Here is a 16,302-nt window from a genome sequence, read left to right on the forward strand (position 1 = left end):
TATCTTGGAATGCACAATGTAAACTTTGAAAGCTTTCAAAGACTTGATAAGAGCATATGCTTGTTTCTCCATAATATCATACCTCAGCTTAGCATCCCTTAATGTTTTGCTGAAAATGCCACCGGATGCTCTGAGCCTTCTTCATCTGCTTGCAATAACACTGCTGCAATGGTGTCTTTAGAGGCAAATGAGAATATATGGAACTCCTTGCTGTAATTCGGACTAATTAAAGTGGGAGCTTCCATAATAGCCTTCTAAATGGACTTGAAGGATTTTCTTGCTGAATCAGTCCACTTAATCTCTGACCCTTTTTTTAGCATGGAGGTAATGTGCTTTACCAACTCTGCAAAATTTGGTATAAACCTCATCACAAAATTTATTATGCCCAGAAAGGACTGGATATCTTTCTTTGATCTTGGGACAGACAGGTTTCGTATTGCTTTTACTCTTTCTAGGTCAATTCAGACACCTGCAGTAGAAACAACATGTCCTAACAGCTTGCCTTCCTCTAAAGCAAACTGTGACTTTTTAGGATTAACTGAAATCCCAAACCTCTTGCACTTTAGAAACACTTTCCTCAAATGTTGCAAATGGTCATGATGGTTGCTGGAGTATAATGTAATGTCATCAAGGTAGATAAGGACAAACTTATCCTTCTCTCCCACAAATGCTATATCCATAGCTCTCTGAAAGGTAGCTCCAGCATTCATCAACCCAAAAGGCATCTTGGAATACATAAAAGCGCCCCAAGGAGTGGTGAATGCAGTCTTCTCCTGATCATCTGGATGCACAGCAATTTGATTATACCCTGAAAATCCGTCCAAGAAAGACATTACTTTGGCTCTTGAGAGCTTCTGCAGCAAATGCTCTATCTTGGGCAGAGGGTAATTGTCTTTCTTAAAGCATTTGTTTAAGTTTCTAAAATCAACACACAGTCTGATTTCTCCACTTTTCTTCCTCACCACTACTAGGTTGGCTACCCATTTAGAATATCTAAGAGGAACTATGATCTTGGCAGCCAGCAACTTTTTAATTTCTTTTTCAATCAGAGGGAGGAGCATAGGATTTATTGGTCTCAGCTTCTGTTTGAAAGATATGGTGTCTTTCTCTAGAGGGATTTTATGTTGAATAATATTTTTATCATAGGTTTTCAGATCACTATATTCCCAGGAAAACACATCAGCAAATTGCTTCATTAAATTGCAGTATTCAACATTTTGGTCAGCAAACAGATGAGTGGATAGATTTATGTATCTAGGCTGACCTGGACTCCCTATATCATGCTTACAGACTGCAGATTGGTCTTCTTTTTGGGCAGCCTTGTAAGGCACATCATTTTGGTCAAACAGTGTTTCTAAAGGAATTAAACCCTTAGGAATATGATTGTTGGGAAGCTGGACAATGCTATCTTTGCCAATTTTATTTCTAAGCTGGGATTTAGGGCTTTCTTCCAAGGCTTCATTTTCTTGGTCAATTTGCATTTCAGAAAACTCATCAATGACTTGCAGAAACCTATTTATTTCATCATCGTCTTCAAAAACTCACCAATGCTGGAAATTATCAGGCAAGGATGGTCTATATTTCATTTGGACTTCGTAATCTAGTCTGGGAGACATGGGACAGATAAACATGCTAGCAGACACAAAAAGGGAACCAGCAAGCTAATTTTTGGCTCTAGGGATATATGAAATACAGAAATAATCAAATGAATCTTTGAGTCTCCATACCTCATCTCTGTATGCTTTCAGCCTTGGGTGCTTTGCCTAAAATGTTTTATTTACTTGATGAATGATCAGATCATCATCTCCAAACACTTGTATGATTCTGATTCCTCTGTCTTTAGCTGCATTAAGGCCCAATAGCAAAGCCTCATACTCTGCTATATTGTTTGTGACTTGAAAAGCCAGCTTGAAAGACAGATGTGTGCTTTCTTGCTCTGGAGATACCAACACCACCCCTGCTCCTGCAGTCTCCCTGGAACATGCTCCATCAAAGAACATATCCCAAACCTGACTTCCTTGCTCTCTCTCGGCGAGATTTGTTTGTTTCTTGAGCTACATTGAGGCCTTCTGAGATTCTTCAATTTGGAGGATACATGCTCCAAAATCAGTGTCCACATCATATATAGGATGATTAGTAGGATTCTTCTCATCACTGATGATGTATGCCAACTGTGCTTCTCTGTACAATCTCCTACTTTCTCCTCCAAAAACTGGGAAAGTGGCATAAGATAGATCATTCCGTATTGTCCCACCTAGTCTCTTAATCCACCCTCTAGACAGCAGCATGCCAAACTTAGGAGGGACATCTGCTACCACAATATCCATCATCATACTCTTCATGGGCAGCTAAGTTAGGGTAATGGCCAGGTCTTTGATTAATCCTAGGCATTTCACTTTCCTTGAATCAAAAGAGAAAAAATCATGATATGGTCTAGTGATGTCAAAGCCTAACTCTTCCATGACAGCTTTAGGCATCAAATTGTGGTTGGCCCGTGTGTCTAGAAGGAAATTGTGGAGGATTTTGTCATGAACGGTCAAGGAGACATAAAATGATGGAGAATTATTATCAGTAGGTTCAATCATGGGGCTAAGCACAACTGTAGGCTTGTCATCTTGCAAATTGACAAAGTCAGTGGAGGTCTGTGTGGTTTCCAGCTTAAGGGCTTCAAGGATAGGCTTTCTAAATACTTCACTCTTTAACAACTCTACCAGAGGCACAAATATTTTTAACTTCTGGAATTCTGATTCAAAGTTGAAAGGAGGTAACTTATCAGAACCTCTTACCTCTTGAACTGGAGCTTTGAGGATGACTGGATTAGATGCTGGTCTTTTCTACCTGATATTCTATGATTCTATTTGGACAACAGCTCTTTGGGCAGGATTCTCCTTGACATTTTTTGCATTTGACCTTAGATTATATCTTCGCTGCTCACCAGTCTGCAGAAAAACCTCTTTGTCCCACCTTTGACTATCTTCTTCCTGCATCAATGATTCTTCATATGCAGCCAATGTTAAAAAGGCAGGACTACCTTTATCTTCCATGCAATGAATTTCATCCTCATCTTCAAACTGTTCCTCCTCCATGACTACATTTTGAAAAGGAGCTTTAACTTTCTGTTCTTCATTTGGTTCTTTTCCCCTCTGAATGATTTGCAACTATTCATTTTCTCTTCTAAATGGATTTGGATTTCTTGGAGCAAATGTGTTCTGATGCCTTGTCTTTCCTGAATTCTGCTCAACCTTCAGCTTAGATATTTCAGCAACCAATGACTCTATAATCTTAGTCATTTTGTCTAATTTGGGTTCTGAAGATGAAGCAGAGGAAGAAGAAGTCTCACCTCTCTGCATCCTTCTATCAGCATGACTCTTTAGCTTTTTTACGACCATAATATTGGATTCCACCTCTAGTGCTGCATCCTGCATGCCAACTAGAGTGGCACATCTTCTTTCTCTCAATAACAGGCAGAAATTAGAGTCAAAAGCGTTGGCATAGGTGAGTTTGGAAGAAGTGGGGGTAGGCTTTACCTCAGCTGGTATCTTACTATACATACGATAGAATCTTTTATTAAAATCAAGCAATGATTCCCGATTTTCTCTCTTTAGGTTGCCAAACTCAGTATGATAATATAGTAAGTCTTTTTTATCTCCCCATTGCTTCAGGAATGCATCATCCAATGCCTCAATGTCTGTTATGGACCTATGGGGTAATTCTCTGAACCACTTCCTAGCCTCACCATCAAGGCTCTGGACAAAAACTCTCATCCATACATCATCTTCACTGATATCTAGGTTATCTGCATAGCTATAAAAGGACTCAAGATGTTCTTCAGCAGTTACTCCCTTTGTACCAGTGAACTTAGGCATGTATTTCTGATACTCTCCAGCAGGCATGGCATTCAAAGGAGCAGGCAAGATCAGGGGTCCATACCTGGCAGCAATAACTCTTTCCATCTTCGTAGGTGCTTGCTGACCTGCCATGACTGGGATAGGCGAAAGGATATGGGTAGATTGGGTAGTTTGAAGCAATGTAATGGATAGGAGAGACAAGGGAATATGATGGACTATATGGGAGACTTTCTTTGGACTGAGATCCAAAGGGGGACTGACTGAACAAGGAGCTCTATTAATCTCTGAAGGAATTTCTTTACTAGCAATACTAGGCCCTAAATCTTCAAAGTGTATATCCTCGGCTATAACCTTATCTTTCAAAGATGCATAAGACTTCTTGGGCTTACTTGATCCTGATGCTCCTTTCTGTGATGTTTTCTTCTGCTTAACAATCTTCTCAGGGTCAGGTACTGGTTCAGCTAGTGATTTCTGAGGATTTCTTCGAGTGTGTCTCACAAACTGAGCCAGGACTTCAATATGAAGTCGCCAAAGGTTGGTCTTCCTCTAGTGGAGTTGCCAGATAGATGATTACAACCAGAAATGTGTCCAGACCTTGTCTATCATCAAAATCTAGAACTATGTCGTTTCCCAAGGAAGCTGAGCTTCAATCTCCTCTCCCCGACAACGACGCCAATTAATGTTATCACCCCAAGAAACTCTCCTAGGTTGTATCTCAAAGATGCTCGGGAACATTACAACTCAAAAAAATGTTGGAAATGGATGAATGGAAGGCATGATGCATATTCAATCCAGATAACCACTTCTACTATGCTTAACTCCAGACATGGGTGAACACCCCCAGACTACAAGGCTTTAGACCACCAATTACTCACAGTTTGAGGATTAAGTGAACATGGAGAATACTGACCACACCAGCAGATGCACAAGACCCTGTGATGGCCGGCTACAACCAGTAAAAAGATCTGTAAATCTATTTCCTAATGCACAGACAGGATGACAGCTCTCTGGCACTAAGTAAACAGAAACCTGCATAACACATTCAATGATACATACTAGACTTCAACACAGAAGTGGGATGACAGCACCTCTAATGCTAAATATCAAGAACACATGAACAAATGCATAACAGGCACAGCTTAGAAAAGAGTAGAAATGGAAAGTGAGCAATTAACAGCAAAAGAAGCTTGTATTAGCTGAAAATGAAGACCAAACGCTGCAAGTATCACAGTAGTTACAGTCTCCAGAAGTTGAACCTTACATGAAAACAACAACCATCAACCCTCATCCCATCTTGCTTCTGGGTATATATAGAGGTTGATTACAAAAATGCTCTACTATTCTATGTGTGGAGGGGTCATAATGGACTACCAACCACATTAACTATCTAAAATGGGCCTCTGATACAATCTGATTGCTTCAGTGGATGAAATTGACATTCTCTGATGTTCTGCTGTACTCCTTGAGTAGGTGGAGTGTAATATGAATAAAGCTCCATGACTGATTAATGCTTTCAACTACTCTTTCCTTCACGGCTCTCTTTCCTTGATAAATGCAGTTGTTGTGGAGTAACTGCACCATGTACTGGTAATTGATCGTCATTGTCCTTTGGGAGCACAGGATAGTCAAAGGAGGTGAAGACTGCATGGCGGAAGTATGGAGGAAGATCAGCAGTTGAATCGCATGGATCAACGGCGGGAATCGTTTTGTAGAGGGCATCGGGAGAAAACGGGAGTGAACAAACGAGGGTTGTTGGATTGCGGGCGGGCAGATCCAACGGTGACCAAGGGCAGAAGCTGCACGGGGACTTAACGGCCGCGAGTGTGGTTTTTAGCAGCGGGCGGTATTGATCACACTACTTTTGGCGTGTAGGCGGTAAACGTACAACGGCCAGCGATCCCATTTAGGTGATGCCGCGTGGCAGATGTGACAGGAGGAAAACAACTTTCCCCGTGAGCTAACATGCGGGCAGCTTACGGCATCGGGAGGAGCGAATGGCATTAGATTGGGGTGAACGCGATCGCCGGTGGGAAAAGTAAATTGGGTTTAATGAGCGGGAAAACAGCGGAGACTGTCGGATCGTGATGCGATGATTGAACAGTGCGGGTTTAATCACATGGGTAACTGTAGGAGAAAGGCGCGTGGTCATGCCGGCACAGTTATATGGGCTTAACACTTAGCGCCTAGGGGCTGAACAATCCTGGACTTTCACAGCAATTTAGAGGAAAAAATGGAGGAAAACACATGCAGCGGGGGCTATGGCCGTACACAAAAATGAAGGAGGAGAAGGGAACAGACCACTGTGAGCTCCCTTTGAAGACAACCGAGCAGAGCAAGCCTGTCTCTGGCCTTGGAAAAACATTACTGTATAGCAGAGCTAACAGCGACCTTGGCTGAAGCAGGGGCCGATTCTTTCACACTTGCTCCTTTTTTATTTCGATATGCATTTATCGTATCTCCCTCTTGCTTTTACCTCTTTTTATACCATCAAGTGATTCTTAAATAAAAATTGAATATTATAGACAACGAAAATGCTTGATACTATACACAGAGCTCCCAGTTACATAGTCCATCTCTTTATAAAAGTTTTAATGAGGGTAAGATTTGTTTCTTTGGGAATTTCTTTCATATTTTTCATAATCATAGCTAATGTTAATTATTTCTGTAGGTGACGATCAAGAGAAGAATAGTGAGATCGAAGAGCAGACGCGTAAGAATTAGGAATGGTTGCGGGTAAAGGTTGCATGAGCGAATCCAAAGAATTTATATATACGGGTGTATTCTATTTAAGATCCGGCCTTAGGCATTCACGGTCGGGTTTCCATGTGTTGCCTGTGTATTCTGAAAGTTATGTTGTCCCAGGGTTTATCATGAAGAGATGACACACAGTCATTCTCCTTTCCATCGGCATCCATTCATTTCCCCCAGGAAATAAAACACTCCAGCAAATGTGGCCTCGACGTGTCAGCGGTTTCATCGACCATTCTACGTCTGTATATTTTAATTTGTATATTGAAATGGGTAGGAAGGTGGAAATTTAGGGGAAGACGGAGGGTCAGTTTCTTACTGCATAAGTATTACCTCCGGAGACGGAAAAGGGGCATTTTGAGGGGTAGAATAGGGTTTGATTTATTTTGCTAATAAAGAAGACTATTTGGGTCAAGAAGAAGCCTTTTTTTCATATTCATTTTCCTTTTTTTATGTTTGGAATCAGGGTGTTGTGACTGGAATGAGGATATATATGTTTTTTTTTTTTGTGCACAGTGATAACAGACAACTTATGACTAGTCTTGGTTATTTGAATATAATTCATTATCATGGTTAACTCATGAGCGGTCTCTGATTCGAAGCTACATTAAACATCAGTTGCAAGTTTTATTTGTAGAAACAGGAATGTGTATTCTTGCATGAATAATTAGATTGCAATTAAGCTTAAATACAGCCTTGTTCATTGATGAACTCAGTAATTGATTTATTTGGACTTAGAATCTATATATGATGTTTAATCTCTTTTATTATGCTCCTGCAGGATAGATTATAATAGTTAGGACTAGCATAAGTAGGTAGAATCAGTGTAGATAGGACTTGATACATATAGGTTAGCTGTTTCTTTTGTTAATTTAATGGAAGTCTTCCTCCAGGGAGCAATATTTCAACACCTATAACAATTTACGGGATCCTTTGAAACCCGTTGGAACTAGCCATTCCAAACGAAGGCAGATCTAATCGGGGTCTGCGATCGGGTTGGTTCCCCTTTATTGGCATAGCGAAAATTTGTTGTGTCAATAGAGAGTAAATGTGAGAGGAAACCCTAACTTGAGATAGTTTATGAACTTCATCAGGGTAATGAGAACCTGGCATCACCATTAGTGGAAGCTAAAGTGCCTCAACTTCCTGACGAGCCCTTGAACCTTCAGAAGGTTGATCATCAAATCTCGGTGGCTTCGTAAGATTAAATGGTGAACATGGAAAACTATCATCAATATTATTAGTGAAGACATCATTGATTGGGTGATAGTCATCAAAGTTATTGATTTGATCAGATTAGGCATCGAACACATGGGACTCTTGATGGATTAAGAATGATAATGAATCAACCACTGGAATTTTGTGAGTTGTTTTGAGATGTAGAATTTTCCTCTTCACTTATCAAAGATTGAATATTGAAAATGTCATAAACAAGGGATTCCATATCTTCATCTTCTGATTTTTAGACAATGTTATTAAGTTCCTAATTGCAACCTAAACCATAAGGATAGAGATCTAAAGGGTTTGAAGAAACCACTAGCATAGTAGATTCATAGAATAAATTAGGGTACAATGGATGAAAATAATCAAGTGAAGAGACATCACTCTCAACCAATTATAGTTCAAAACTCAAACCCTGCATGCTAGGGTTAAGTTGAGGAAGCAATGAGTCAACATGCATGTTATGCTCTATGGAATCGATAGGAGATTCAACTTTATCTGAGACAAGACCTAGGTCACTGCAATTAGGTGTATGAGGGAGCATAATATGAGGGCATTCAAGAATATATTCAAGAAGCTACTCAAAGGGATCAAGCTGAATCTTATATACATGGAGAGGTTTTTAATCAAAAAGATTTTCATGTTGTCCACTTTCAACAGGATGTATGAGAGATTCAAAAGAAAGACAATTTGGTTTTTGATCCTGCAAACACCCTTCATCACTTAAATTATCAATGACATAAATTTCATTAGTTAATGAAGCTAAAGGATGATGCAGAGTTTTAGAGACACTAATTTCCTCGCGAGAGGCTTGAGGCTTTTCCCAACTCACATAAATAGGAAATACAAGATTAGGGATAAGATCTGGCGGATTGGAAACCTGTATATTATCATTATTATCATCAGAATCATGATTTTTTTATATTGGAAAGGTTGCAAAGAAAGAAAAACTAATTGTCGTAACTTTTCACCCAAATACATCCAATCCACATCTCTTTCAAGAAATTTAGAAAAAAGATGAACAAACCTAGGAACAAAATCCCCCAATGATTCTTCAGGTTTCAATCTAAGATGATTTTTTATTTTAAACACATCTTAAAAATAATACCTTTCAAAGGCTTGATAGAGCTTACTGATGAGTTTCTCGAATGAATGGATGGAAGTAGCTGGTAATGTGTGGCACCTTTACTTGACACAACCTTCGAGCGTGAGGGCGAAAAATAATCCAATAAAATCTTTAGAATGTATTCTATTAGAGTGATAGAAATGAATAACCGGATACACATTTCCAAATATAGTTGTCTGACCATCACAATTAAACTTCAACTGTGACAAGTGATAGAATATTTTTGCGGGCACTAATAGATTAATGATTTTAGAAAAGAAACCCAGAATAGAGATTTTGGATGGATCCATTTGAAGATATGATATTAAAATAAAGGCTCCACAAGCTTAATTTGTCATCTATCCCTCCTTCTAGCACCAAAAAATTGTTGACGGTGTTAGATGTCCTTCCAATATCCAGGGGGGTCTACCTAGTGTGAAGTTCTAATTAGACCTCAGACTGTTTGAGATAGAAGCTCCATCTAGTATGTTGGTCTGGCTACCACCACAAATTTTTTTCTCTTGGTTTTCAAATGGGGAGATATCAAGATGAGGGCCAGACTCAAATTCCTAGAGAATAATGATGAGATCAGTTCATTATTGAAAACTTGTAGAACATGATAAAAGAACATAACAACAACACAAGAAGAAGCATGTCACAAGATGGGTTTACCGGAATATGCCAGAGATTGATTACAAAATAGTTCATAATGAGTTATGAACATGGTGTGGAATAACAAAAAAAATATTCAAAATAGACACGCATGCAACAACTACAAACTAGTCCATAACAGATTTCCTATATAAAATAAAACATACAAACACCATGGAAATACTAGACAACCAATACAACTAGAATGAAGAAGCATAGGAATCAATGCCAAAAGTGAAGAACTTCTTATTACTATTGCTACATATACAAGTACATTCCCTACAAACCACAAAGCCAATAGCGGAACATGGGTTGATCATGCCATTCTCAAAGAAAAACCCTAGCCTCACCACAGCTGACCCTACTAGCTATCAAGAGCAAAGTGCCTCTAACTCTCAACCACAAATCAACTATCTAATGCTAGTCCTGACTCAAGTGCTAAAATTCCTCTAAAAATTAGGCATGAGGATGTACTTATAGAGGTGAGGTGATTGTTCACCTACTGTGACCATTTACCTACCCTCATGACTCTCGATCTTTGATATGAATCTCAACTATCTACTAGATATCACATGTCGAGATTGATCTCTACATATCCATTAAAATCATGGTGAGAAACATTTACATTATAACCAAAGGGAGGTCATGAGGTAAATAAACAAGGTTTTGAGAAACCCTAGGGTTCTTACGATCAATGTTGTTGTGAAGACATGGAAACTTAAATGAACTGTTGAACAAGGTTTTGGTGTTCATCTTCTATATTGGATGTATATTCACTTACTACTAGATCTTATTTTCATCCAACTAAATTTTATGTCATGCCTTTGAGATTTCTTAAGGGTTCTCAAAGCTTGTAAGGAACCATATCATATGTTGATTGAAACCCTAGTTATGCAATCCCTTCTGAGAAACCTCAGCTTCATTCACATAGGTCAACATTCTTGTCCTTCTTCATCCTGAAAGAAAACTGCATGAGTCAAACACATTTGTAGTCAAAGAATAATATTATAAATCTAACAAATTAACTAAAAGAAAGATGTAAATTTGGACCCCTGTATAGTCCCTTTCTGCACTACAATGTTTCCATTGTATGTGGTCCATGTGGAATCATTATGAGTAGAAAAATATTGCAACTATTGATCCGGACTTATGCATGAACACAACATAATATAGATATAAACATAAAAATGGAGATCCAACAAAAATAAATCTTGATTTCATTAATATCAAAGAACTGAAAGATGTTTACAAGCAGAATGGAAATAAACTAGCTCAGGTGATGGTAGCTTATCTCTGAGAGGAGATGTGGTGGCTACATGCCTCTGAACTATGTTACAATGAGGCTCAAGGGAATTTTTATTATTTAATAACAAATAGAAACCCCTAATAGAAAAAACCCTAACCCTAGGAGATGGAATGCCAATATTTTGTGGGCCCCGTTGGGGTTAGTTATGCAACCAATTTCCCAGGGTCGTAACTCGATCATATGATCTTTTTTTGGTGCATATGATACCTCATTGGAAATATCTCTCTGAGTACTATAGGATTCACTATAGACCCTTTCTTATGGCAATGGGGCTATTGTGGACCTCAAAAAAATGTCGTTTAGGGGGCCAAAACAACTCCGGAAGTTCAGGACCCAAAAAATTGCTACAAATAGTAAATGTTTCTATAATCAGGGAAACTGATGAAGTTGACTAGAGGTCTAGGTGGAATAGGTGGGTGGTCAGCAGTATCCACCTGGATCAGTCCTACCACCTTAGGAATCAATAGTCCCCATTGTGTGCAAAGCTTCCATGAGGTGAGGAATTTTTTGTTGAAATTGGTCCCTAGTGAACCACTTGCCCTCGTGAAGGAGTTCACCTACTTTGACAACTCAATATATTTGGATCCTCTACTGGAAAGATTTATTGATCTGTGTGTCCATGATCCTGTCATTTGTGTCATGTTCAATGCAACTTGGGTTGAGCTCTGTTGGTGTCAACTACTTAGCAACGTCAGATGCATCCAATAATGGGGGAAAGTATGGTCATAGTCAGTCCACATTAAATACTAGGTCTGGGCCAAGGAACGATGGAATGCTGAGCTCAAAGGAATTGTTCCCTAAAACCTTGGTGATATTGTATAACCCATATTGGAGCGAGTGAAGCTTGTGGTGTGGCCCAACAAGGCGCCCATTTTACAAATGTAACCAAAATTTGTCGCCCACCTGGAACTTGTGTGGCACTCAATGCTGATCATGACCGTTCTTGTACTTAGAATTTTCTTTGTCTAATATGTCATGGACTTTCTAAATAATGTGTTGAATTCAATCAATGAAGCTATTAGCCCTATCACCTTCGAACTGGACATGAGCTGAATCTCCCTGAGTGCAAATGGTATGGCCACATCTATGTGACATAGTGGCTAGAATCCTAATCCCACCTGAAAGGGGTTTTGACCAACTGAGCTATGGAGAGCTTCGTTGTAGTTGCGGTGGACATAAGGGAATCTTTCATCCCATATGCATGGATGCTTCGAGTTGTACATGTGTATAATATCCTGTTGATGACTTCTGTTTGGCCATAATTTTGGGGGTGGAAGGTCGTGGACTTAGTGAGCTTGGTATCCAGCATCGAACCAGATATTTGACCAAAATTTACTCAAGAACCTATTGTCCCGATCTAAGATAATGGACTATGGCATCACAAAGTGTACCTGAACTTGTTCAAATAAGAGCTTAGACGTGGCTTCTATTGCGATACTCTTCTTGTAGGCCACCGAAATGGCCATCTTAGAGAATCTATCGACGACCATGAAAACACAGTCATTTCCATGCTTAGTAGAAGGAAGGCTTGACATCTAATCTATGGTGATGGATTCCGAAGGTTGAATAAGAGTATGAAGAGGAGTATATAGGAATTTCTACTTAATTTTCAATTTTTTAATGGCACAGGCAGTGTAGGATATGATTTACTTGTCAACATCATGTCGAAGGTTTAGCCAATAAAAATACTTATGCAGCACTGCCACTATTTTCTTTACTCCAAAATGTCTAGTGACCTGACTATAGTGTGCCTTCAAAATCATCTTGGAACTCTCGCTTGAAGGAACAAATAGGTTTCCCAGGTGGAATAATAGTGTTCCTTGGAGGTCAAAATATGGAACTTGCTTTCCTTCCAGGAGCATCTGGTATATGTTGTTGACATATGGATTTATCTTGTAAAGATGCAGCCACCCTGAAGTGTTGTGTCCACAAGAGTCGAGCACAGTGGTCAACACCATAACTGGTGGTCGGCTGAGACAGTCTGCAACATTATTGGTGTTTCCCTTCTTGTAATTGATGTTCAAATGGAATTGTTGCAGATATGTGGACCACTTCTGATGGCGATCGTTCTGCAACTTTCCTTGTGTCTGTATGAACTGCATTGGTCGGTGGTCTATGTGGATGATTGTTTCCTTCCCCAAAATGTAATGATTCCATTTTTTACAAGCCTGCACAATGTAATACATATATTTTTCATAGGTGGGATACTTTCGGACTGTGTCTAAAAGTGTGTCACTGGGATATGACACCAGTTGCCCTACTGAGTAAGCACTTCCCTGATGGCATAGTTGGGGAAATTTGTATTAATCTCAAATGGTTTTTATAGGTCTGGTAATATGATCACTGGTGCAAAGTAGAGGAGATGCTTTAACTCGAAAAATTCCTTATGTTGGGATACGTACCATAGGAACTTTGTTTTCACTCCACCCTTGGTAACTTGAATCAAAGGCCAAGTGATATGAGAGAAACCCAGCATGAACTTGCGGTAGAAATTGGCAAGACCCAGAAAGTTTTGCAGCTCTATTAGAGTGGTTGGGGCTAGCCAACCTCGAATAAATTGTATCTTGGATGGTATTGATGGCAAAAAATGACCTCATCAACATCAGGGAAGGCCACCTGATCAGAGTCCCAAATCAGACTCCTATCCATTTGTATAATGGCTCCAATTGGTTTAATTGGGTCCAGTTACCCCTTCTCTTAGCCTATTAGCTTATGATTTATCTACAACTCACCAACAAAAAAAGAGAAATTACATCTTCCCTCTTGTTGTGCACATGAAAGCAAGAAAATCCTTAAGCTAACACATCTAAACTTTTCCCTTATGTAAGGGGACTTCTAGGATGTAGACTTAAATCTAAATACAAATTATTCTAATATGCAAACAAAAAGTTAATTCTATCTCGAATTGGGAAAGGATACCCTTCTCTCAATTGGAGATCAAAAGAACTAACTAACCAGGGGAAGAGGATTGTTTATATAATGATTGAATTCATTATATGTTTTTCATTAATTAAAGAAGTAGTTCATTCAATTAATGAAAGAGAAAATAAAATGGGAATGTATTAAACCATAAATAGTTACTGCTCAGTGCATTCCTATTTCAATGAATTCATATTATTATAATTATGTTTCGCTCCTCAGAGATAGCTCTTAAATAACTTCAATAACATAAAACAAATTGATACGATAATAGTGCTCAATAGCATAATGCAATACACTATTTTGAAGAAAAAAAATCAATTGTAGAAATTCTAATTAAAAAGTGATTAACTCACATTTCAGACAATAGTGCATTGAAATAAAAATTTATTAAAATCACACCAGAACCTCACTAAAATTTTGTAATCCATGAATTCAAGAAATTTTGTGCAACAGAAGGCATTCAACAAGAGTTTATAGCACCTCATAACCCATAGCAGAATGAGGTGGCTGAAAGGAAGAACATAAGTATTGCAGGAGTGGCATGGGTGATGTTACATGATCGGGGCCTACCATTGCACTTGTGGGTTGAAGCATGCAACACAGTCATTTATTTGCAGAACTGAAGCCCTCATCAAACTCTTGGGATGAGTACACTAGAAGAAGATTTTTCAAGTAAGAAACAATATGTGGTACACTTCAGGATCTTTGGGTCATCAGTCTACTGTCATGTTACCAAGGATGCACGGAAAACTATAGACCCAACAGCTGAGTTGGGCATATTTGTGGGGTACACTGATACACCTCACAACTATCAATTGTACCTGTCATCCAACATGATGACACTAGTTTGTAGAGATGTGAATTTCGACTAAGAGAAGGCCATGAAATGTTCCCTTGAGAGAAATATTTAGTTACATGCAGTTGAGGAGCTTTTAGCTCCAAAGGAGGAACCTTAGGATGATATGGAGCAACCACATGCAAAGGAGAAGAGAGTGGAAACACCAACTCATGTAGAGACTTCCATATATGGGAGAAAATGCACCAGAGAGGTTGATCGATTATTGCATGATGCTAGAGAGAATGTGGGAGCACCCACATCATAGCGCAAGCAGAGGAGGTCACCAGAGCGCTACACTAACTACATGGCTCTGATGAGCAAGAGTGTAGAGATTGAGCCATCCTCATTCAAGGAAGCAATGCAACAACCAATGTGGATTGATGCCATGGTTGAGGAGTATGACTCCATTATCAGAAACAGTGTTTGAGAGGTGGTCCGAAGACCAACAGAAAAGTGAGTGGTGAGTTCCAGATGGATTTACAAGGTAAAGAAAGTGGCATATGGGAGTGTGGAGAAACACAAGGCCATATTTGTGGCCAGACTGTTCTATTAGGTGGAGGGAATTGATTATGATGAGACCTTTGCTCCTGTAGCAAGGCACTCATCAATCAAATATATTCTAGCACTATACACAGATGGGATGAAAGATACATCGAATGGATGTAAATACAACATTCCTCAACGACATGATTGAGGAAGAGGTGTATATTGAGTAGACGGAAGGATTTGAGACCTTCAACAGAGATTCGCATGTGTGAAGACTTGAGTGAGCATTTTATGGACTAAAACAAGCACCTCGTGCTTGGTACACCAGGATTGACAGTTATTTCACTAGGTTGGGCTTCACCAAAAGTGAAGTAGATGCAAACCTTTACCATATTGTGGTTAAAGGTAAATTGTTGATTATAGTATTATATGTCGATGATTTGATTCTGACAAGTGATGAGAAGCTGATTAAATCTTGCAAAGAGGATCTTACAAGAGATTTTGAGATGAAGGACCTTGGGCTCACGCATTAATTTCTCAGTATGGAAGTATGGCAAGGAGATGAGGAATTGTTTGTCTCTCAAGGAAAGTATGCCAATGAGATACTCAAGAATTACCACATGGAGAGTAGCAAGCCCATGGAGACTCCTCTAGCTGGTAACTAGAGGAATGAGGATGCTACTTCAAGTGAAGTAGTGGAGGCTACTATTTATAGATAGCTTGTGGTTTCATTTATGTATTTGGTGAACACACGACCAGAAATGTGTTTTGTAGTTAACCATCTTAGTCAATCCATGGTTAAGCCAACCAAACTGTATTGGAAGGAAGCTAAACATGTGTTGAGATACCTCAGTGGCACCACTCAGTTTGGTCTTTGTTACAGGTGGACAAAGGGATTGAAGCTTTAAGGATTCACATATGCAGATTTGGCAGGGAGTCCATCCGACAAGAAGAGCACATTAGGGGGAATCTTTAGTATTGGGTCAACAAAATTTTCTTGGTACAGCGGGAATCAGATATAATTTGCACTCAGTTCAGCAGAAGCAGAGTACATGGTTGTGATTCAAGCAACTTGTGAGGCTATCTGGATGAGGAAGATCCTTGTCGGGTTGTTTAGTCAACAGATGGATCCAACAGTGATTTACTGTGACAATCAAAGTTGTATCAAACTCTCTAA

The sequence above is a fragment of the Pinus tabuliformis genome, chromosome 3_2 (assembly GCF_031772625.1).
Source record: "Pinus tabuliformis cultivar Carrire ecotype Pingquan chromosome 3_2, CPIR1, whole genome shotgun sequence".
Classification (NCBI taxonomy): Eukaryota; Viridiplantae; Streptophyta; class Pinopsida; order Pinales; family Pinaceae; genus Pinus; species Pinus tabuliformis.